The sequence below is a fragment of the Equus asinus genome, chromosome 8 (assembly GCF_041296235.1).
Source record: "Equus asinus isolate D_3611 breed Donkey chromosome 8, EquAss-T2T_v2, whole genome shotgun sequence".
Classification (NCBI taxonomy): domain Eukaryota; kingdom Metazoa; phylum Chordata; class Mammalia; order Perissodactyla; family Equidae; genus Equus; species Equus asinus.
The window spans coordinates 79,066,785-79,086,614 of NC_091797.1; the positions used below are offsets into that span (position 1 = coordinate 79,066,785).

The window sequence follows — 19,830 nt, forward strand, 5'->3', positions numbered from 1 at the left end:
CACCCTCCTGGTCCCAACTGTGACCGTCTGGGGCCTGAACCACTGCCAGCAGGCTCTGAGCTTCTGCTTCTGTTCCCTACAGTCTGTTCTCCACCCGAAGACAAGAGTGGCTTTGAAAACCACTCTGCTCAAGATCCTTCAGGGACTCCCGGAGCAGATGTGGTGGGTGCCCTGCTCATATCCCCTCGGCACCCACCATTTCTGGGCACATGGACCTGATGGCTTCCAACAGCAGCACCTAAGACACTTAGCCTGAGGGCCTGATCTGGCCATTTACAGGGAGGCTAGAAGTGCCAAGCGTTGGCGTCCCTCCCTCCTGCTGGAGGCTCCCTCAACCAATGACTGTGATAGCTGGTGGATAAATACCCCGGATCCCTCACCCCTTCTTTGGGAATTAGGTTGAGTGGGGACTTGGGCCCTCTTGCCCCAATGGTAATCTATTTAACGATGCAATCTCTATTTGCTTTCTTCCTTTGCCTTCCCGTCTCCTCTACAGTGCTTCCTGAGTTCACTCCCCAAATAGATGATTTGCTCTCACATCTTTGTCTCAGGGTCTGCTGTTGGAGGAGGTCATCACGAGAATGTGACCACTGGTTGACCCCCGAACTGGACCTGGGCAATCAGAAGCGCCTCATCTCATTGCCACAGTGGGAACCGTTTTCAAGGACACAGCTTGAGAGAGCAAGGTGCTGTTGAGACCATCTGGATTGTGTGCGTGACTGAACCCGCCGTGTCCCCTCCGTGGGCCTGGAGGACATTGTAGCACACACGGAACCCCTTAAAATTCACCCGGCGAGGCTTAAATGACAGCCAACAAAGCCTGTGCTTCCTGAACACCACGATGTCTCTAATGAGAAAACCTGTCTTCCGCCATAAGATGACCTTGAACACTATTACCGCCTTGCAAGGAGGCACCTGTGTCGTTATCCACACAGTGTTGTGTATTCAGACCTGGTGAGTTTGCTAATGTAGCATCTTTGTTAAATCACATGAGGACACCAGTAAACAGCCAGAGTATCCATCCTGAGCTTAGAGGACTCAGTAAATCAGTGGTTCAGATCAGGGGGCTTTTGGTGAAAAAAATTGTAACTTATTTTGGAAATCACTATCTTCATCTGTTTTCTCTCTCATGTGCCTCTCTTGCTGCTGTGGTATCTGCCTCCATGGCAGCCAGACAGGCACCAAATGAGCCACCTCCAAATCAATAAAACCCCTTGCTGACCGCTCAGGGCACGTCGCAGACACAGGGGCGTGTCACGAGGGGTGGAGCGTTGGAGGAGGTCATCGAGAGGACGTGACCGCTGGTGGACCAGTGAGCTGGAGCCGAGCAATCGGAGGCTCCTCGTCCTGGTCCCTGCCCTCGGGATGCACATTCTGCCCACCGTTCCCACGGTGGGAGCCATTTCCAAGGACGCAGCCTGGAGAGAGCGATGTGTGGCTGAGACCATCTGGACGGCATCCTCAAGGGGTCCTGTAAAGGCTTCTAGATAAAGTGTTAAGACTCTTGCGGGCGGGGTGGCGGTCTCCTTGGCTTGCGGCCCCCCAAGACAAGCCTCGGATGTAAGTTCCCTTGCTTATTAAACCTGCCACGTACAGTCTGGAGTGGTCTGCCTCTTTCTTCAGTCTCTCCTGGCTTTCCATCCGGGGCTCAGTTTACAAACCAACATCTGCTCAGGGGAACCCAAATTAGGACACGCGCCACTGCGTTTAAGATAACATCCCCGCCCCTCATCTGGCCTACAGCGCAGGTGTAGTGGGGCCCCATCAGGGACATCGAGCCTCCTGCGGTCCTCCAGTGCTCTGGTCTCCTGCCTCCTCCTCACACTGAGACGCTGTGGCTGCGGGGCCTCCCCACGGGCTCTTCTGTCCTCCTGGTTGCATCTATGGGCCATTTCCCCAGAAGAGCCTTCTCTCACCCTGCAATCTGAGTTCAGCACCCCTTGTCATCCCCTCTGCCAGCTCCCTGTCCTTTGCCTTCCCTGCGTGGATCACCATTTGTGATGATCTGTTTATGTCTGCTTATTTGTTTAATGCCTGCATTCCTTCCAGGTTGGCGTCTCCTTGAGGATAAGCACGTCTGTCTCACTCACTGCCGTTTGCTCAGAGCCCGGTTCCCAGAGGCGCTCAACACACGTTCATTAAATGAATGAATGAAGTGTTATTATTATCCCCACTTCTCAGATGAGCAAGCTGACATTCAGAGTGGCTGAATCATGTGCTCAAGGTCACACATTTGGAAAGTGAAAGGGTCTGGATCCAAACCCAGCACTTTCGGGCTTTTGGGTAAATGTCTAGGAGTGGAATTGCTGAGTCATATGGTAAGTGTATCTTTATCCTTAAAAGGGGCTACAAACTGTCTTCCAAAGTTATTGTACCATTTTGCATTCCCACCGGCAACACAGGAAAGTTCCAATTGCTCCATATCCTTGTCAATGCTTGATGTTGTCGGCCTTATTAATTTTAGCCTTGCCAGTGGGAGTGTTGTGGTATCTCATTGTGGTCTGAATTTGCATTTCCCTGATGATTAACAATGTTGAGCATCTTTTCATAGGCTTATTGGCCACTTATATATCTTCTTTTGTGAAGTGTCTTTAAAAAAACATACAAACCTTATTGGCTGGGAAGGCAAATGGCTCAGTCAGGGAAAAGGATGGAAGGAAAGTGTGAGATGGGAGAGAAGAAGCCACGTCACTTGGGGGGCGGAGGGAGAGAGGGGAACTGTGAAAATAAACAATTAAAAGTTGAAGGAGGGAAAAAAGTAAGAAATATTATAGAAGGAAGCTTTGCCCACTACTCCAGCATTCACCTGACCTGCCACATGATAAGTACCCACTAAATATTTGTTGAATAAACAACAGCAGCCTTACAATATCTTTATTATTTGTCCAATGAATGCCCTCCTTTCCTTCTCTCCACCCTTCTTTCCTTCGGTATTAGAGAGTGTATCCCGCGTCCTGCGGAACTGGCTGGAGGCAGGAGTAGTGTGGCAGAGCGGGTCAGAGGCAGATGCTGTGGGCTGAATGTGTGTCCCCCCCAGTTCATATGTTCAAACCCTAATCCCTAATGTGACGGTATTGGGAGGTGGGGCTTTGGGAGGTGAGTGGGTTAGATTAGGTCCTGCGGGGGGGCCCTCATGATGGGATTGGTGGCCTTGTAAAAAGAGGAAGAGGCAAAAGATCTGTGTGTGTATGCACCAAGGAAAGGCCGTGTGAAGACGTAACCAGGAGGAGACTCCTCACGAGAACTTGACCGCGCGGCACCCTGACCTCAGCCACCCAGCCTCCAGAACCGTGAGAAACAAGTGTTTGTTGTTGAAGCTGCTGGTTTACCATGTTCTGTTGGAACAGCCCACTGACTCAGGCAGCAGGGACGTGTGAAGAATGCAGGAGGCCGTGGACTTGTCCTCCGAGGACCTCACAGTCCCCTCACCTCCCAGGACCAAAATACGGCTGTCCCAGGGCCTGTAACAGCCCATCGCCCGTCAGCTTATGGACGGGTCAAGAAAGTGTGATATGTGTCCATGCGATGGAATATTATTCAGCCACAAAAAGGAATGAAATACTGGTTTGTGCTACAACAAGGATGAACCTTGAAAACATTATACAAAGTGAAAGAAGCCAGACTCAAAAGACCACGTACTGTGTGATCCCACTTATATGAAATGTCCAGAACAGCAAATTCACAAAAACAGGAAGTAGGTCAGTGGGGGCCAGGGGCTGGGGGGAGGGGATGGGGAGTGCGTGCTTAATGGGCACAGGTCTCCCTTTGGGGTGGTGACAGCGTTTGGGAACTAGATGGTGGTGATGAATGTGCTAAACGGCACTGAATTGAACACTTTCAAATGGTTAATTTTACGCTATGTGAATTTTAGCTAAAAAAAAGTTCCTGTAAACAGAAAAATGATCCGTCATGGGGTTTTATTCTAGCTGAGGTCAGAGACCTTTGCAGCCGGTGCCTAGTTCCCGCTCAGTGGAACTGAGGCTGCACGGTGCCCGGGTCCGGGGGTGCCGTCTGCATGCTGAATTTACTTATTCATTCCACATGAACGTCACCCCCTAGAGTTGCGAGGCGCGGCAGCTCTGCTTCGCGGTCAGAAACGGATGTGACTTGCTGCCATGTCAGCGCCTCCTCAAGTCTGTGCCTTTCTTCCCTCTCCAAAATGCTCAGGAACCACGGAATGTGGCCCTGATGATCCCGACTCCAGTGAGAAAAGCAGCGTTAGAGGCTGGAGCCCGGCGCCTGCAGGTGCCTGGTGGGAGTCTCCAGACAGCCCCGAGGGTGGCTCCTGCACTCCCTACAGCGTCCCCACCCCAGGGCTGTCCGGCTGTTTCAGGGGCAGAGTGAGCAGTGCTCGCTGATTCCGCTGAGCTGAAGACGCTCGCTTCCCAATTCCTGGCATTTGAAGTTATTCGATGTGGGAAAAACCTCTGCACCGCTGGACTGTCCATTCCCAGCGGCAGCGAGAGCGGAGACGGCAGGCTCAGCGCTAAGAGAGCACAGAGGCCCAGGGAGGCCTCTGTCCATTTGGTGTGAGTGATGGCCTCCTCAGCACCGCTGGAGCAGGATGAGCACTTAAAAACAGTCATCCTTATCGATCACCAGCCCCTCACTCAGATGCCCACTGACTGCCTGCTTTCTATCTCCACGGATCCCCAGAATTCCATGTAAATGGAATCATACAATATGTAATATTTTCTTTCTGGCTTTGTTTGCTCAGCATCATGCTTTTGATACTCATGCATGTGGGTGCATGTATCAGCAGTTCATCCCTTTTTGTTGCTAAATAGTATTCCATTATATGGATATACCACAATTTATTTACGCACATGTTGAGAACTGTTTGGAGTGCTTCCAGTGCTCGGCTGCCATGAGTAAAGCCACTGTGTGTAAGTCTTTGTGTGGACACATTTTCATTTCTCTTGGGTAAATGCCTAGAGGTGGAACTGCTGGGTCATATAAGTGTATGTTGAGCTTTATAAGAAATTGCCAGATTCTTTCCCCAAGTTGTTGTACCGTTTTGCATCCCCACCAGCAATGCGTGGAAGCTCCCATTGCTTCACACCCGCACAAACATCCCATATCGTCAGTCTCAGGAGTCTTGCCCATTCTGGTGGGTGTGTTGGGGAATGTCACTGAGATTTTAATTTGCATTTCCCTAATGACTAATGCTGTTCAACACCTTCTCATGTGCTTATCGTCCATTTACATACTTTGTGAACTGTCTGTTCAAATTTTCTGCCCACATTTTAATTGGGTTATTTGCTCATTATTGAATTGTAGGATTATATATTCACATAGACAAGGGACGAAGTCATTGGAGATTCTCAGTGTGGCGGATGGGTTCTGAGCCTCCCTTGCTCTCTGGGGTCTGGCTGGGTAACAGAGGGGGGCCTTTGGTAATGTAACTTAAGGTGGAGAAAGAGACAGAGGTTACTTCAGCACAAAACCTCAGACTTGAGTGCCCATGAGAATCACGGGAGGCCTTGTTAAAGCACGGACTCCTGCAAGCCCCCGCCCAGCGTCGGATTCAGTAGGGCCGGCTGGGGTCCGAGATTCCGCATTTCCAACAAGCTCCCGGGTAACGTGATGCTGCTGGTCTCTGGACCACACTTTGAGTAACACTTTAAAATGCTCGAGCCTGAACTGAGACCACAGAGAAGACCTCTTACTCCCTTCTCCTCCCTCCAATCTGTAGTCTCTGACTCCCCTCCGTCTTCCCCCGCCCACCCTGCAGAACCATTGGACGGAATGGAATGATTGACAGCCACACCGTCAACCTGGAGACAATCAAAGGGATCCAGGGGCCCAAGAAAGAGGGAAAAGCATCAGAGGAGAGCTTTCCCACTGACCTCAAAGGGGTGGGCGCACCTTAAGGGGTGCCCTAACAGTCGAGAACAGAAGTCATAAACTGGCTGCATCTGGCTGGATATGCGTCTCGTTTTTGGAGTGAGGGGTTGTCTCCACCGTGTATAAAATTCTTTTGAATTAGTTGTCAACTAATTGACAACTACTAAATTGACAATAATGTAGGATCGTTTTTACAGTTCATGGTTGCAACCAAACTCTTTTAAAACTTTCATGTGAAAGGTACAATTATGCTTATTTAAAAAACCGTTAGTGATTTTGGTGTTCGAGTTTAAGATCTATAAATACATTTGGGGACAATGAGACCTGGAGAGACACCGAGACCCTATCAGGAGTGGGAGTGTGTATATATAGGTGTGTAGGGGCACAGCACAAATTTCTTGTTATATGTGTGTTTATTGAGCCAAAACATTGCACAGCCCTCACTGGGAACTTGACAGTGAAGACATTTTGATTTTGCAAGCAGCTGGTAAGAGGGAATTTACAAACTACAGAGAGTAAAATATAAATAAAGAAGCTAAAAAAGAAGAAGCAGAAAGGAAAGAACACCTATGGTTGCCAGTAACCAGGGATGGATGAAATAAGGAACATTTTTGGTTTCCGTTAAACCTTTAGAATTTTTCAGTGCTGAAATGAGAAAAACCAGGAGGTGGAGTGAGTGTGGGAGAGGGCACTGCCGATTTACATGAAGCTGAAAATTTAAATTCTTGTTAAATAATCCCAACAAATTGGCATTCAAAGTGTGCTATTAATAAAAATGCTCCTTTCAAAAAGATGGTTTGCTGTAAACCACTTTTTCCTCTTTATGCTTTCTCTGACGGTGAGGAGGCCCTTGGGCATGAACACTGGGTTCGAATTTCAGTTTTGCTATTTATAAGCTGTGTGACCTTGGAAAGTTTACTAGACTTTTCTGAGCCTCAATTTCTTTATCTGTAAAATGGGAATTATGATAGCTACTTCTTGGGGACACTGGAGAAAACTCAGCATCAGGCCCTAGGAAAGGTCTCCAGGGGCCGAGAGGACCTTGCAAATGAGCAAAGCGAGCCTAGTGGGAACTGGGCAATCAGAGGAAACACCCGATTAAAGGCCCCACAGCTGCGAGCTCCTGCCTCCAGGGAAGCGGGCTCAGTGTGGCCCAAACTTTCTATTTTTCACAGTTATGGAAAATCCCCATATTTATGTGATCCCTCAGCTTTTAAGTGTTGGCAATTAATTCACATTTTTTCTAAAACATGGATTAAACCAAACAGAACATATTCTACAGGCCACAACTGGCCCCAATCCTCTGGTTTCCATCACTTGCCTTAAAGAAGAAGAGAATGAGATGGTTTCCGCACCGGAAAGATGCTCTGTTGCATTTCAGCTTTGGGGATGGGGGTCTTGCTGAATGCAAGCAGAGAGTAATAATAATTGAGTGCCTACTCTGTGCCAGACACTGTTCCAAGCACTTTACATAAAAAATCCATTTAATGCGCCAACCACAACTGCATTTCCTTTGGCTCACAAATAACTGAATAAACTGGCAGAAAGTCCACTTCAGGCGCCGTTTAAGTCACTTGATTTTCCTTTAGGGACTCTTAGTAAGAGACAGGAAGTGCCCCCCCCCCCACCCCCGGGGGGCCAGAGACCGCTGTATATTTGGCGACCAGCAAAAAGGGCGAATGACCGAATGAGGGCGGGAGGAAGGTGTGAATGGGCTCTGCCAGCCCAGAAACTCAGCTGCAGAGACAACTTTTCTCTTGTCGGTGATCGTGGGCGACGGAGAGGGGGCGGCGGCCTTCCTAACCTCGAGCTTGTCCCATTAACCCTTTATGAGCTTTCCCCCGGTCCGCCGCTGCCACATCTAAGGGCAGCGCGCGCGCGCGTGTCTGTGTGTGTGTGTGTGTGTGTGTGTGTGGAGTTGGCGATCGAGGGTCACGCGCAGGTGGCTCTGCGGCGGTGGTGGCGGCGGTCGCAGAGGCGACACCGCTGGAGGCAGAGGCAGAGGGCCGGCCGGACCACCGTCCCTGCGGGCGGGTAAGGTGGGCAGGGCGGGGGCTGCGAGGAAGGGGCGGGTCGCCGCAGGTCCTGCCTCCCGGCGCGGCGGCCTGCCCTGGGTAAGGGGTCGCGGGGGCTTCTCCGGAGCGGGCACGCAGGACGCTGTCCCCGGGAGCGGGGCTGCTGGAGCCGGAGGATGCGCTAGAACTGGGGGTGGGGCGACGACGGAGCTAGACGGCCGCGAGGAGGCGCTGGACCGGCGAGATCCGACCGGGTTTTGGGGGGCGGGTCCCTGCAAGGCTGTGCGAGTGGCTGTGTCCGCGCGGAAAACAGGTGGTCGCTGGGTGCGAGCGGTCCCTCGGGGCGCAGCGGCCTGCGTCCCCGGCAGTGTGCCTCTTCCCCAGGCTGGCGGGGGGTGGGGGGGGGGGGCAACACGGCGCCAGGGAGCCACAGGGCGTTGGATGTGCGCCTTCTCCAGCGGTCCCAGGGGTTACCTGGGGCGAGCTACCCCCATCTGCCCAGTGAGGCCTTGGCCAAGGAGTAGGAACAGGGGGGACTCAGAAAGTGCTGAAATCTGGACACCTAAGAGACGGTGGACATCCGCTTGTGTGTATCGGATTCTTACCCGCATCCTCACCCCCCGCCCCAGGGCGTTTATCTTCCAGGGATCGTGGTTTCCATAGCTAGTCAGGGAGGGTCTTCCTGGCCTCACCCACTGACAATATCCTATTTATTTCACCTCCTAAACCAGGGGTTGCAAACTCAGGTGCACACAAAAGCCAGCAGATAAATAATGGTCCCAGCCCTTACTTGGTCCCAACTGTGTGCCAGGCACTGTCTGAAGAGTTTTACACATAGTCGTTTATTTAATCCTCCCAACACCCACTCTGAGGTTGCTACTTGTTATTGCTCCCATTTCATAGACAGGGAAACTGAGGCACAGCAAGGTGAAAGTCGCCTGCCCCAAATCAGAGGGGTAGGAAGTGGCAAGTCAGGATGAGAACGTAGGCAGAGTGGCTCCAGATTCCAGGCTCTTAACTACTGTGCTGTGCTGAGCAGATGGGCCGTGGGACCAGCTGGAGCCCCACCAAGAAGACTCCTGGTTGCCAGGCAGGATTGTGGGCCCGGTGTGGCCAGATCATCCAATTTCTTGGGAAGCCAGAAATTGAGACGTTTATGTAAAATCCCCTTGAGATTTTGGCAAGTCATTTAAATGTAACACTTTTTATAATGAACTGTTTCAAACATAGATAAAAATGGGGAAACTCGTATAATAAAGATTCTTAATTTTTTTTTTTTTTGAGGAAGATTAGCCTTGAGCTAACTACTGCCAATCCTCCTCTTTTTGCTGAGGAAGACTGGCCCTGGGCTGACATCCGTGCCCACCTTCCTCTACTTTTTATATGGGATGCCTACCGCAGTATGGCTTGACAAGCGGTGCTATGTTCACACCACAGATCCAAACCGGTGAACCCCGGGCGCCGAAGCAGAATGTTTGAACTTCAGAGCTGTGCCACCAAGCTGGCCCCAAGTTTCTTAATTTTTAAAAATAGTGTGTGAGTCAAATAGAACATGTCCAATGGCCACCTCTGCCCTAAACACCTCTGCCTGTTCCCTGCCCTGGTCTGAGCCCTGGCTGTTCAAAGCGTGGTCCTGGGCCAGCAGCACCAGCCTGAGGGGGAGCTGGCTAGAAGTGCTGAGCCTCCGGCCTGCCTCAGACCTGCTGAATGAGACCGGATGCTGATGAGATGCCCGGCTGGTCCATCTGCATCGTAAGATTTGAGAAACTCTGCTCTGGGCCCTTTTACCCCGACAGGTTTTATCACGCTCTTTCCTGCCTCCAGGTTCACACTCTTCTATTGATTGATTCCATTCGGAGTTCTTGTCTTAACCCCCTAAAACTCAGATCTGGCCCCAGATAATTGGGTGGTGGGAAGAATTGTCTTTAGAAGGCTTGGTTACATCACAGTAAAACTGACGGTGTTCACACTGGTCTTACTCTCTTCAGGGCCCTGAGCTGTTCCCTCTTGTAAGTCTTACAGGATTGTTTTGAAGATGAAATGAGGTAACATAAGTAAGAGCATTTGTATATATTTTTATTAGTCAGGACTCCTTTAGTTAAAAGGGATAACTTAAACCAGCTTAGGCATAACTAACTAACTAACTAACTAAATAAATAAGAGACTTTATAGTTTCAAAGCTTGGAAAAGACTAAAGGGGAGGATTTCAGGTATGGCTGGATCCAGAGGCACAGATAATGCAACCAGAACTTGATCTCTCTTTCAAGAGGCTGTAGGGGCAATCAGTGGGGGCTGGCTCACCTGGCCCAAATAGGTTGAGATTGGGAGCATGGTGGTATTTACCAAAAAAGAAAAAAAAAGGAGGAATAAATGCTTGTCAGGAAAGATCAGATGTCCCTTACATAGTTGGAAACCACATTTGTTACCATTCTTGGTGTTTTTGTCTGATCTCCCCTACTAGATTTCAAGTTCCTTGAGAGCTGTGTCTCTTTGCACCCCCACACGTCAGACGTGCTGCATTTCACAGATGTTCAGGAAATACTGAATCAGCTGTAATTGACTCAAGTAAAGTAGAGACTCTTTCTCTTAGACACCAGCCTCAGGCACGAAATTTCTCTCCCCCTCTGAGTTACAGTGGAAGTCACTGTTCTCAAGCTTGTGGTATAAAGAATATCACAGACTCTGATGCGCGGGAGGCCTTTGTCTCTCTCACTGCCACCCCTCAATTCAAAGTCATTTTGTCCCTTTGCAGGTGCCAAGCAGCTAGGAAAATGGGCCCAGCATGAGACGATTTCAAATGGCCCAGCACTTTATTATGCAAAGGTGACCGGGTTTTTCTCAGCGTCACCCCAGCAATAGTGGCTGCCTGTGATTGTTACCTCCGAGCAAGGAGGAAAACAGATGCTTTCAAAAACCATGTGCCAATCAAAGGGAGGTGCCCATTCCCTATTTGGTTAGGGGCCAAGAGTCTTTTGAGAGGCAAAACTACAGTTGCCAGCAGCTAATAATGTGTCTTAAAAAAGCAAAAACAAAACAACAATAAAAACTAAATAACCCTCCCACAAAAAACCCCGAAAATAGAACCTCCCCAAAAGCCCCAAAACAAAACAAAACAAAAACCCCCCAAATCGAACAAAAACCAACCCCCCTGCAGAAAACGACGACAAAAAAATAGAATGCAGAGAAATCTGGGAAGGTCCATGGAAAATTAAAAGTCTTTTCAAAGTAGAATGCCCGGAACTGGATTTCTGTTTTTTTGGTCCAAACTGAATGGGAGAGAGTGAGGAATATAAACATGGCCTGAGACGGACTTAGAAATATTTCTCTTATGAATTCCATCATTAGGGATTTTGATGGGGTCAACAAATTCCTATTAAAAAAAAAAAACAACAAAAAAGGAAACCTATCAGCCACTCACATTTTAGTCTGAACTAGCCATTTTCTGACAGCTAGGAATTGCAAACTCAACTGTTTACAGGGCCTAGGCATGAAATGTCAACAAGTGAAGCAGGCTGATCCAGGAAAACATAAGAGAGATGGGGATATGTTGAGTTGCAGAACACAGGCCCTATCTACAGGGAGCAGCTGCAACTCAGCTCTGAACAATCATGACCATGAGAAATTACTGGCTCAGGGTTACTGTATTTTTTTGGAAGTTGGAAATCTAGAGTTTTACATGAAATCTTCCAATTTTTAAAAATATTACAGAATTGACCTTATCTACTAGTTCTTAATCTTTCTTTCTTATGGCTTCCTTTGATAATCTGATCACAGCCATAGAGCCTGGGAAATTCACACCTACTTTACTCTGTATACAACTTCGGAGAGGGCCTCTTTCAGGTCCACTGTGAGTCTCAAGGTCAGAACTGACGGCCGCTCTTCTATTTGTACTTTCTGAGAGGATCTGATTGGCTGGATTTGCTGCTATCAAATATGCAGCAATCCTATTGGGCAGGATTTTATTCACGGTCTCCCCCGCCTGTTGTGATTGGTTGCTTTTCGCTTGGGCGCTGATTCTGGGTCCGGTCAGGTGCCCTGGTGGTTGAGGGCTGGCTTTGCCCGTCACAGGCTCCGCCGGCGTCACGCTCGGAACGAAGTGTCCCTGGGGTTGCTTTTCTCAGAATTAGACGGTGGCCCCCAGATCCTTGGAACCGCGTGGAGTGTTCCCAGGATTCCTCCTCACTGACATGTCCCCACCCGCAGACTCTCTCCATTTGGAAGACTTTCCCTCCTCCCTCCCTTTCATCTTGCTTCTTGTCTTAAAAAAAAGTTCTGGTAAAGCAGTTATTTTTAATTTTTATGATCTCATTTTTAAAAATTAGTTTGACTGTATTGAAGTAATCCTGGGACGTTTATAACCAAATATTAGGGGCCTGTTCCTCTCTTACGCCGTCCCTGGACACAGCTGCTTTCAACTCCCTTGGCTGTTTCTTACAGTGTTTCCCCATCTTCGTATTTCTAATCTTGATTTTGACGTATATTTCTAGTTATTTGACTCATTCTCTCATTAATTAATTAGTTGGTTAATTAAACACATGCACAAAGCCACCTCCTATGGCCCGGAGGCACCGGTGGGTGCTATGGAGAGAGGGCTGTGCAAAGACACATGCAGTGCATCCTGTATTTCTTCCCCAGTAGAGGAGCCCGATCTGGGAGAAAGCAAAGAATCGCACAAATACAGGTAAAATCTCAACTGTGGTGCCTGAACCCGGGAAAGGTACATCTGCTCTGAGAGAGCGAGTAGGGGAATCTGATTGGTCAAACCAGGCAAGGCTTCCTGAAGAAATGATGACTGACCTGAGATGCGGAAAGTGAGCAGACTTAAACGCTTGTGGGAGAGAGGGGAGGGAAGAAAGGAAAAGCATTCTTGGTAGAGGGAACAGCATATGCAAAGCCCCATGGAGGGAGGGAGCGAGCCTGGTGGATTTCTAAAACCATTTTCCTGGCCCCTTGGAAGTACAATCTTTAACTGAAGGAACCTTCATACTAGAGACTTGGAAGAGAGGCACTGTGGTTAAGAGCTGTGTCTTGGGTTCAAATCTTGTCTCCCTGAGTCATTGGCTGTGTGCTCTTGGACAAGAATCTTAACTTCTCTGAACCTCAGTTTTCTTACCCCCCAAAATGCTGTTGCTAAAATGTGAAAGGTTTTGCAGTGAGCATGAATGACATCATTCTTACACAGTTTTGTCCAGTACCTGCCACACAATAAGTGGTCCCAAAAAAATGCTCCTTGATAGTATCACTATCATTATTTTTTCTTCACTGTATAAATATCAGCTGATAGAGCAAATCTAGGCCAAATCCTGAGGTGGTCAAGGCCAGCAAAGTCTGCGGGACAAGCAAAGCTTTGGTTGGCACTGATGACCATGTGTGATGGCTTCAGATGACGGGAGAGAAAGCCCGCGGGCTCTGAGGGTCACCCTGAGCTCGGCAGTTTCCTGGTCTGCGGCCGTGTATGCGGAGTGTTCAGAGCTGTGTGAGATTTCCCTCGCTGCCTGCCCCGACTGGCTGGGCAGGTGGCGGAAAATGGATGCTTTGGGGACTAGCACATCTGGAAAGCGCCAGAGGCCTCTGCCTCTAAGTTGGAGGCTCCGAATCCTAGAGTCCAGACTTCTGCCAGAGAGCTGTGTTGCTCCTCTTCTCTCTGTCTTGTGTGGATCCTAACAACTCTCTTTCTTTATTTTTTAAAGATTATTTTGTTGAGGTCGTATTGCCTTAAATCTTGTGTAAATCTCAGGTGTGTATCACTATGTTTCAGTTTCTGTACAGACGGCATCGTGCTCACCACCAGTAGTCCAGTTATTATCCATCACCGTACATATGTGCCCCTTACCCATTTCACTCTCCTCACACCCGCTCTCCCTCTGGTAACCACTGATCTGTTCTCCTTATCTGTGTGTTTGTTCTCTTCCATATATAAGTTAAATCATACGGTGTTTGTCTTTCTCTGTCTGACATTTCACTCAGCATAATGCCCACAAGGTCCATTCAGGTTGTTGCAAATGGCACGATTTTGTCCTTTTTTATGGCTGAGTAGTATTCCATTGTGTATATATACCACATCTTCTTTATCCAGTTATCAGTCGATGGACACTTGGGCTATTGTGAATAATCCTGCAATGAACATAGCGGTGCCTGGGTCTCTTTGGATTGCTGATTTCACGTTCTTTGGATAAATACCCAGTAGTAGGATAGCCAGGTCATATGGTGTTTCTATTTTTAGTTTTTTGAGAAATCTCCATACTGTTTTCCATAGTGGCTGCACCAGTTTGCACTCTCACCAGCAGTGCATGAGGGTTCCCTTCTCTCCACACCCTCTCCAACATTTGTTATTTCCTGTCTTGTTAAGAATAGCCGTTCTGACGGGTGTGAGGTGATAGCTCTTTGTAGTTTTGATTTGCATTTCCCTAATAACTAGTGATGTTGGACATCTTTTCATGTGCCCGTTGGCCACCTGTATGTCTTCTTTGGAAAAATGTTTGTTCATATCCTCTGCCCATCTTTTGATCAGGTTGTTTGCTTTTTTGTTTTTGAGTTGTGTGAGTTCTTTATATATTTTGGAAACTAACCCTTTGTCAGATATGTGATTTGCAGACATTTTCTTCCAGTTACAACCCACTTTATTTTGACCTTGGTGGACACCTTGAAGCCAGGTACCAGGCTATTTATGGTTCGTTACAATGATGATGATGACGACACGATGGGCGTTACAGTTAAGGGAAGACCAGCGCCTCCCTCTCCCTTTTTCTCCCTCCCGTCACTCTAGCTCTCTCTGTCTCTCAGTTTCTTTGTCTGTCTCTGCCTCTGTCTGCCTCTCAATCTCCACTGTTATCTCTTCGCCTCTGTATCTCTCTCTTTGTCTACCTGTGTCTCACTCTTTTTCCTGTTTCTCTCTGCTCATCTCTCCATTTCTCTCTGGGCTCAGCAGTCAATTCTCCCTTTCACCGTATCCCTCTGTCTCTCTCTATGCCCCTGCCCCAGCCCCTTACCTTCCCCATCTCCCAAGCCCTTCTTTACCATTCCGTGATTTTATGAAAATATTCTCCTCTAGAAAAGGCCATTTTTAACCAAGAACTTAGCCGAAATAATTTTGTATTTTGTATGTGAGGGCGGTGGAGGGAGTTGGCTGGTTTGCATTTTGATATCATTTAGTCAAGATAGCCTTTTTACTAGCAAATTTGTACAGATCGGTTTGCAAGATGTGAGATGTGACTAAAATATTAAATTCCTATACTGTCAAAGCACGAATGGAGTAGGGAGGTAAATTACAGAAGTGAGTTCTCCCACAGGAATTATGCTGACATTCCAAATTAACTTTTCTTAATTCTGCGTCCGCTGCATTACATGCCAGCTTTGAGGGGAGGTTTACGTCCAGGTTCTTGGCGACCCTAATAGACAAGGACAGTGTAATTAAATTAGAAGCAAAACTTGTTCTTTGGTTACTGCCTGCAGGTTTTCTTACCTTGGGGAATATTAGTGAGAGGAAAATTAAGGTTATGAGCCTTTATGGAAATGAGCAGGTCCACAGATAACTCATAATGTTCGAACCCCCCCACTGACCCAAACCATAGGTAGCTTGGAAAGAGTTTTAAGATTTTCCTCCCTCCCCCCCTCCCTCCCTTCCTTCCTTTTCACTTTTGTTTAGTTTTCTTCCTCTCTATCTTATGCCTGGGTCAGTAGCCTGCAGTGCTCGAACCTGAACTGATATTCAAGATGCCTGAGTTTAAGACCACCCTTGCTTCTAAGAGCTGTGTGAACTTGGGAAAGTTACTCAACCTCTCTGGTCTTCAGTTTCCTCTTCTGTTGACTGAGACGTTTTGGAGTGGGTGACCACTAATCTTTTTCCAGGTCTAAAATTCTTTGACACACATACCCCAACATTTGTTTAATTTTTAACATGTATTTTTCCCCTATTATGGAGAGGACAAACTCATTAAACAATTCGGAAAAAAAAGAACAAATGAAAACTATCCATAATCCAACCACCCAAAGAGCGACTTTGGTCAACATTTTGGTGCATTTCTTTTCAGTCCTGCTCTGATATACAGGTTTTTTTTTTTGTTTTTTTGAGGAAGATTAGCCCTGAGCTAACATCTGCTGCCAATCCTCCTCTTTTTGCTGGGGAAGACTGGCCCTGAGCTAACATGTGTGCCCATCTTTCTCCACTTTATATATGGGACGCCTGCCACAGCATGGTTTGACAAGTGGTGCCATGTCCTCACCCGGGATCCGAACTGGCAAACCCCAGCCAAAGCAGAACATGTGAACTTAACCGCTGCGCCACCGGGCCAGCCCCTGATATACCGTTTTGATATAGAGGGTGGTTATTATGTGCGTAATGCTTTTCAGTGAGAATTTTCTCCTAACTGTGTCTCTCTGACTTCTTGTCTTCATGAACAACATTTTTCCTGGGTACGTAATATTTCATCGAGCAGCCAGATTTACAGCACCACTCCCTGGTGGGTAGGCATTTTGCCCGATGTCCGCTTTCTCCTTTATGGCTACTTTTGGTGGGGGGACTCAGATTCGCCTGAGGCTCCAGGCTGCACCGTTTAGAGCTTGAATAAGGACCTGGGGTCCAGCTTCACAGCGAGCGGCCCCACTTCACGGCAGGCCCACGGGATGAATATGGACAGCGATATACTTTGTTCAACCTAAAGAGTGTTTTTAAGATTTTCCTTTAATTCCCACATTAAACCATCTAAGACATCTCACATCAAAAATCCAGACTTCCAACTTCCCTTAGAAATTTAAAAATAATTCCAAGTATTAATACTCAGATGGGGTTGAGATGCCGCTGCCCCTGGAAAGAGGCCCATGTCTCCTCGTTTGCCCCAGTCCCCTGCGACCGCGCCTCTTGGTTGGTGGCCCCTGCCGGCGTTTGAGTTGGAGACCTCTGCTGAGTTTTACTGTGTTTGAGCTGACCCTCGCTTCCAGGGAGGCACGGCTGTGACGGGGCTGAACTTTTCTCCTGGGTACAGGACCCAGTAAATAGATCCTGGGCATTGTGCCACGTCAGGCTGTATTTACAGGTGCCGTGGGACTTGTGCGGCTGGATTTCTGTGCTTGGCATTGTTGTCAGTGATTTGTGCTCAGAAATGAAAGCATCCCATGGAAGCCGCCAGGCTGCAGATGGACAACTCAGCGCAACTCCTGACCTGGTTTTGAGAATTCGGGTCTACAGTGGACCTGAATTTCTTTCTTTTTCTTTCTTTTACCCGTGGTTTTGCTTCTCTTTATCTGTGGTTTTGTGTGTGTCTCTGCTGCATTCTGAGGTCTTAGTTCAGGAGCCTTAGCCAGGCCGTCCGCAGTCGGACCTTCCCGACACACAGTGCAGCTGTGATCATATCTGAGGACTTGCGTGCATCTCGGCTGCGGTGAGACAGTTCTTCGGACGGGCCCGTGCTCCACTGCATGCCTGCTCCCTTGCAGTTAAGTGGGTCCCTGCGACCAGCTCTGGACGGCGGTCTGTGAGCCGAGGCGTGTGTGTCACCCTAAGCGTAGCAACGTGGGTGTGAGTCCTCTGTGTGCTTTCTGTCTGCTGTGTGAAGCATGAAGGCCTCACATTGAAAATGCGAATCAGAGCATCCTTTTAACCTGGGTTTCGGAGTGGCCTGGTCGCACAGCAGCCTGCGTGAGGGAGGAATAATCCTTCGTTGTGTTAAGCCACTGAGAGTTTGGCGTGTTTGTTACTTCAGCATGATGTGGCCTCGCTGACTGACACATTCTGTATTAGAATTGATAAGTAGGGATGTGCACCTGTGTCTGCAAAGGTTGTGGACAGGTAGCCAGTGCTCAGCCAACAGTACAAGTTGGATAAAGGAACAAATATGGCTTGTGTTTCTAGACTGTGTGCATGCCCGACTCTTTCCTCATGGGATGCACTTTGGACTGGAAGGGCACCTTCCTGGGGAAGAAGAGGAGGACTAACATTGCTGAGTGCTGTCTCTCGTGTCACTTATTATCCACATTTGAAAATGAGGAAAACGAGGTCCAGGGAGATGGGGTCATAGACCTTTAATACGGCCTCCTATCCATCTTTTCAGTTGTCTTTAGGTCTTAGCTTTAATGTCCTCCTCAAGGCAGTCCTGGCTGACCACAGGCTAGATTATTTCTCACTGCTTTACATTCCCCTAATGCCTGGTACTTCCTCTGCACAATGCTGATCATTTCCCATTAGCCTGTAAGTGCTCTGGAGGTAGGGCCTGTGTCTGTCTTGCTCAGTGCCGTCTCTCCAGCACCTAGTGTACTGCTTGGCTCATAGTAAGTGCTCAATATATTTGTTGAATGAATAAATTGGAGTCCGAAAAGCTGGACTTTTGTCCTGATGCTGCCGCTAATAGACTCTGTCGTCTTGGACAAATAATTTTTCCTCTCTGAGTCTCAGTATTCCCATTTGTACAAGGAAGGTGTTTGATTAAATTAGTCCATAATTATTTCATTCACTAGTTACCCTCTTCCTTCCTCCTCAGGGTCCAATTTTGGGTTGCTTTCCAGTCTCTTCAATTCCAAGTTTATTCCTGGAATGCTTGACAAAGTTGGGATTTGAACCCAGGTAGTCTAACTAAAGCGTCCATGATTTTAACTGCCCATTCTATCCATCTATCCACCCATGTATCCTTCTGTCTACCCAATCGTCATCCATCTGTCTGCTGATAAACCATTCATCCATCCATATATCTCATCATCTATCCAGTAATCCATCCAAACGTCCGTTTATCCATCCATCCACCCACCCATACATCCATCCACCCACCCATCCATCCATTCATCCATCCATCCATCCACCAATCCATCCATCCATCCACCAATCCATCCATCCACCCATCTACCCATCCATCCATCCATCCATCCACCCATCCATCCATCCATCCATCCATCCATCCATCCACCAATCCATCCATCCATCCATCCATCCATCCATCATCCATCCACCCATCCATGCATCAATCCATCCATCCATCCATCCATCCACCAATCCATCCATCCATCCATCCATCCACCCATCCATCCATCCACCCATCCATCCATCAATCCATCCATCCATCCATCCATCCATCCATCCATGCATCCATCCAGGTGTCTTTTGTCCAAATATCCATCTATTCTTTCACAAATACTTCCAGAGTGAGTCCTTATGCAGGCCCTGTGCTGGGGTACTAGGAGTCCAGTAGAAACAAAACAGACTCAGTTCCTGCCCTCCTGGAGCTCTCAGTCTAATGAGCACAGGGACATTTCTCCTCAGCTGTTCTTGCAATGGGATGCTGAAATAATGCCCAATGTGTGCGCTGGAGCGCTTCTGTTGATTTCATTGTATTGGTTTTTGTACCCCCATGGAGAATATAATGCTGCTTTGTTGTTATTATTATATGTAAATGGATTAATTAGTTAGGTCACCATGTTTATTGAGTACTTACTCTGTGCCAGGCACTGTGTTAGGTGCACCCAAGACCCAACTTGTTCCACAGCTCTAGAGGGCATCACTTACGTTGTACTCTTTGTGACTCTGGAGTTGTACAGTACGGTGGGACCGTGCATTTGTCACTGTCCCGGAGGAGTCCACAGCCTGGCATAGTGATTAGGAGTCGGGCTCTGGATCTGTACAGCCTGGCCTTGAGTCCCACTTCCGCCACTTACTAGCTATGCTGTTCTGTCAAAGCACTTTACCTCCCTATGCTTCAGTTTCCTCTCCTGTAGAATAGGGATAACAATATCTGTGAGTGCATAGGATTGTTATATGGCAAAGAGTTGATGCACAAGCTCTCAGAGCATATAGTAAGCGCTCAATAAAAGACTAGTGAGTAGCTTAGCTATATCTCTCACTTGGTGGCTTTCTTTAACAGTTTTTCAGAGGGGGAAACTGAGTCAGGACCATAACCTAGCCTAACCTGACATGATCAGCTAAACCGGTCCGTGATAAATTGATTAGTGACTATTTATTGATCTAGAGGGTATGTGGTTCATGCAG

General features: G+C 48.0%; 1 protein-coding gene across 1 annotated transcript in view; it reads left to right on the top strand.

Moving 5' to 3' along the window:
• The first annotated feature begins 7,791 nt into the window (after positions 1-7,791).
• Positions 7,792-19,830, top strand: part of RPH3A (rabphilin 3A) — a 255,820-nt gene continuing 243,781 nt past the window's right edge. The window contains exon 1 of the mRNA XM_070516106.1: positions 7,792-7,881. The gene's annotated coding sequence lies outside the window, so the exon portion shown is untranslated. The remainder of the gene's footprint in view (positions 7,882-19,830) is intronic.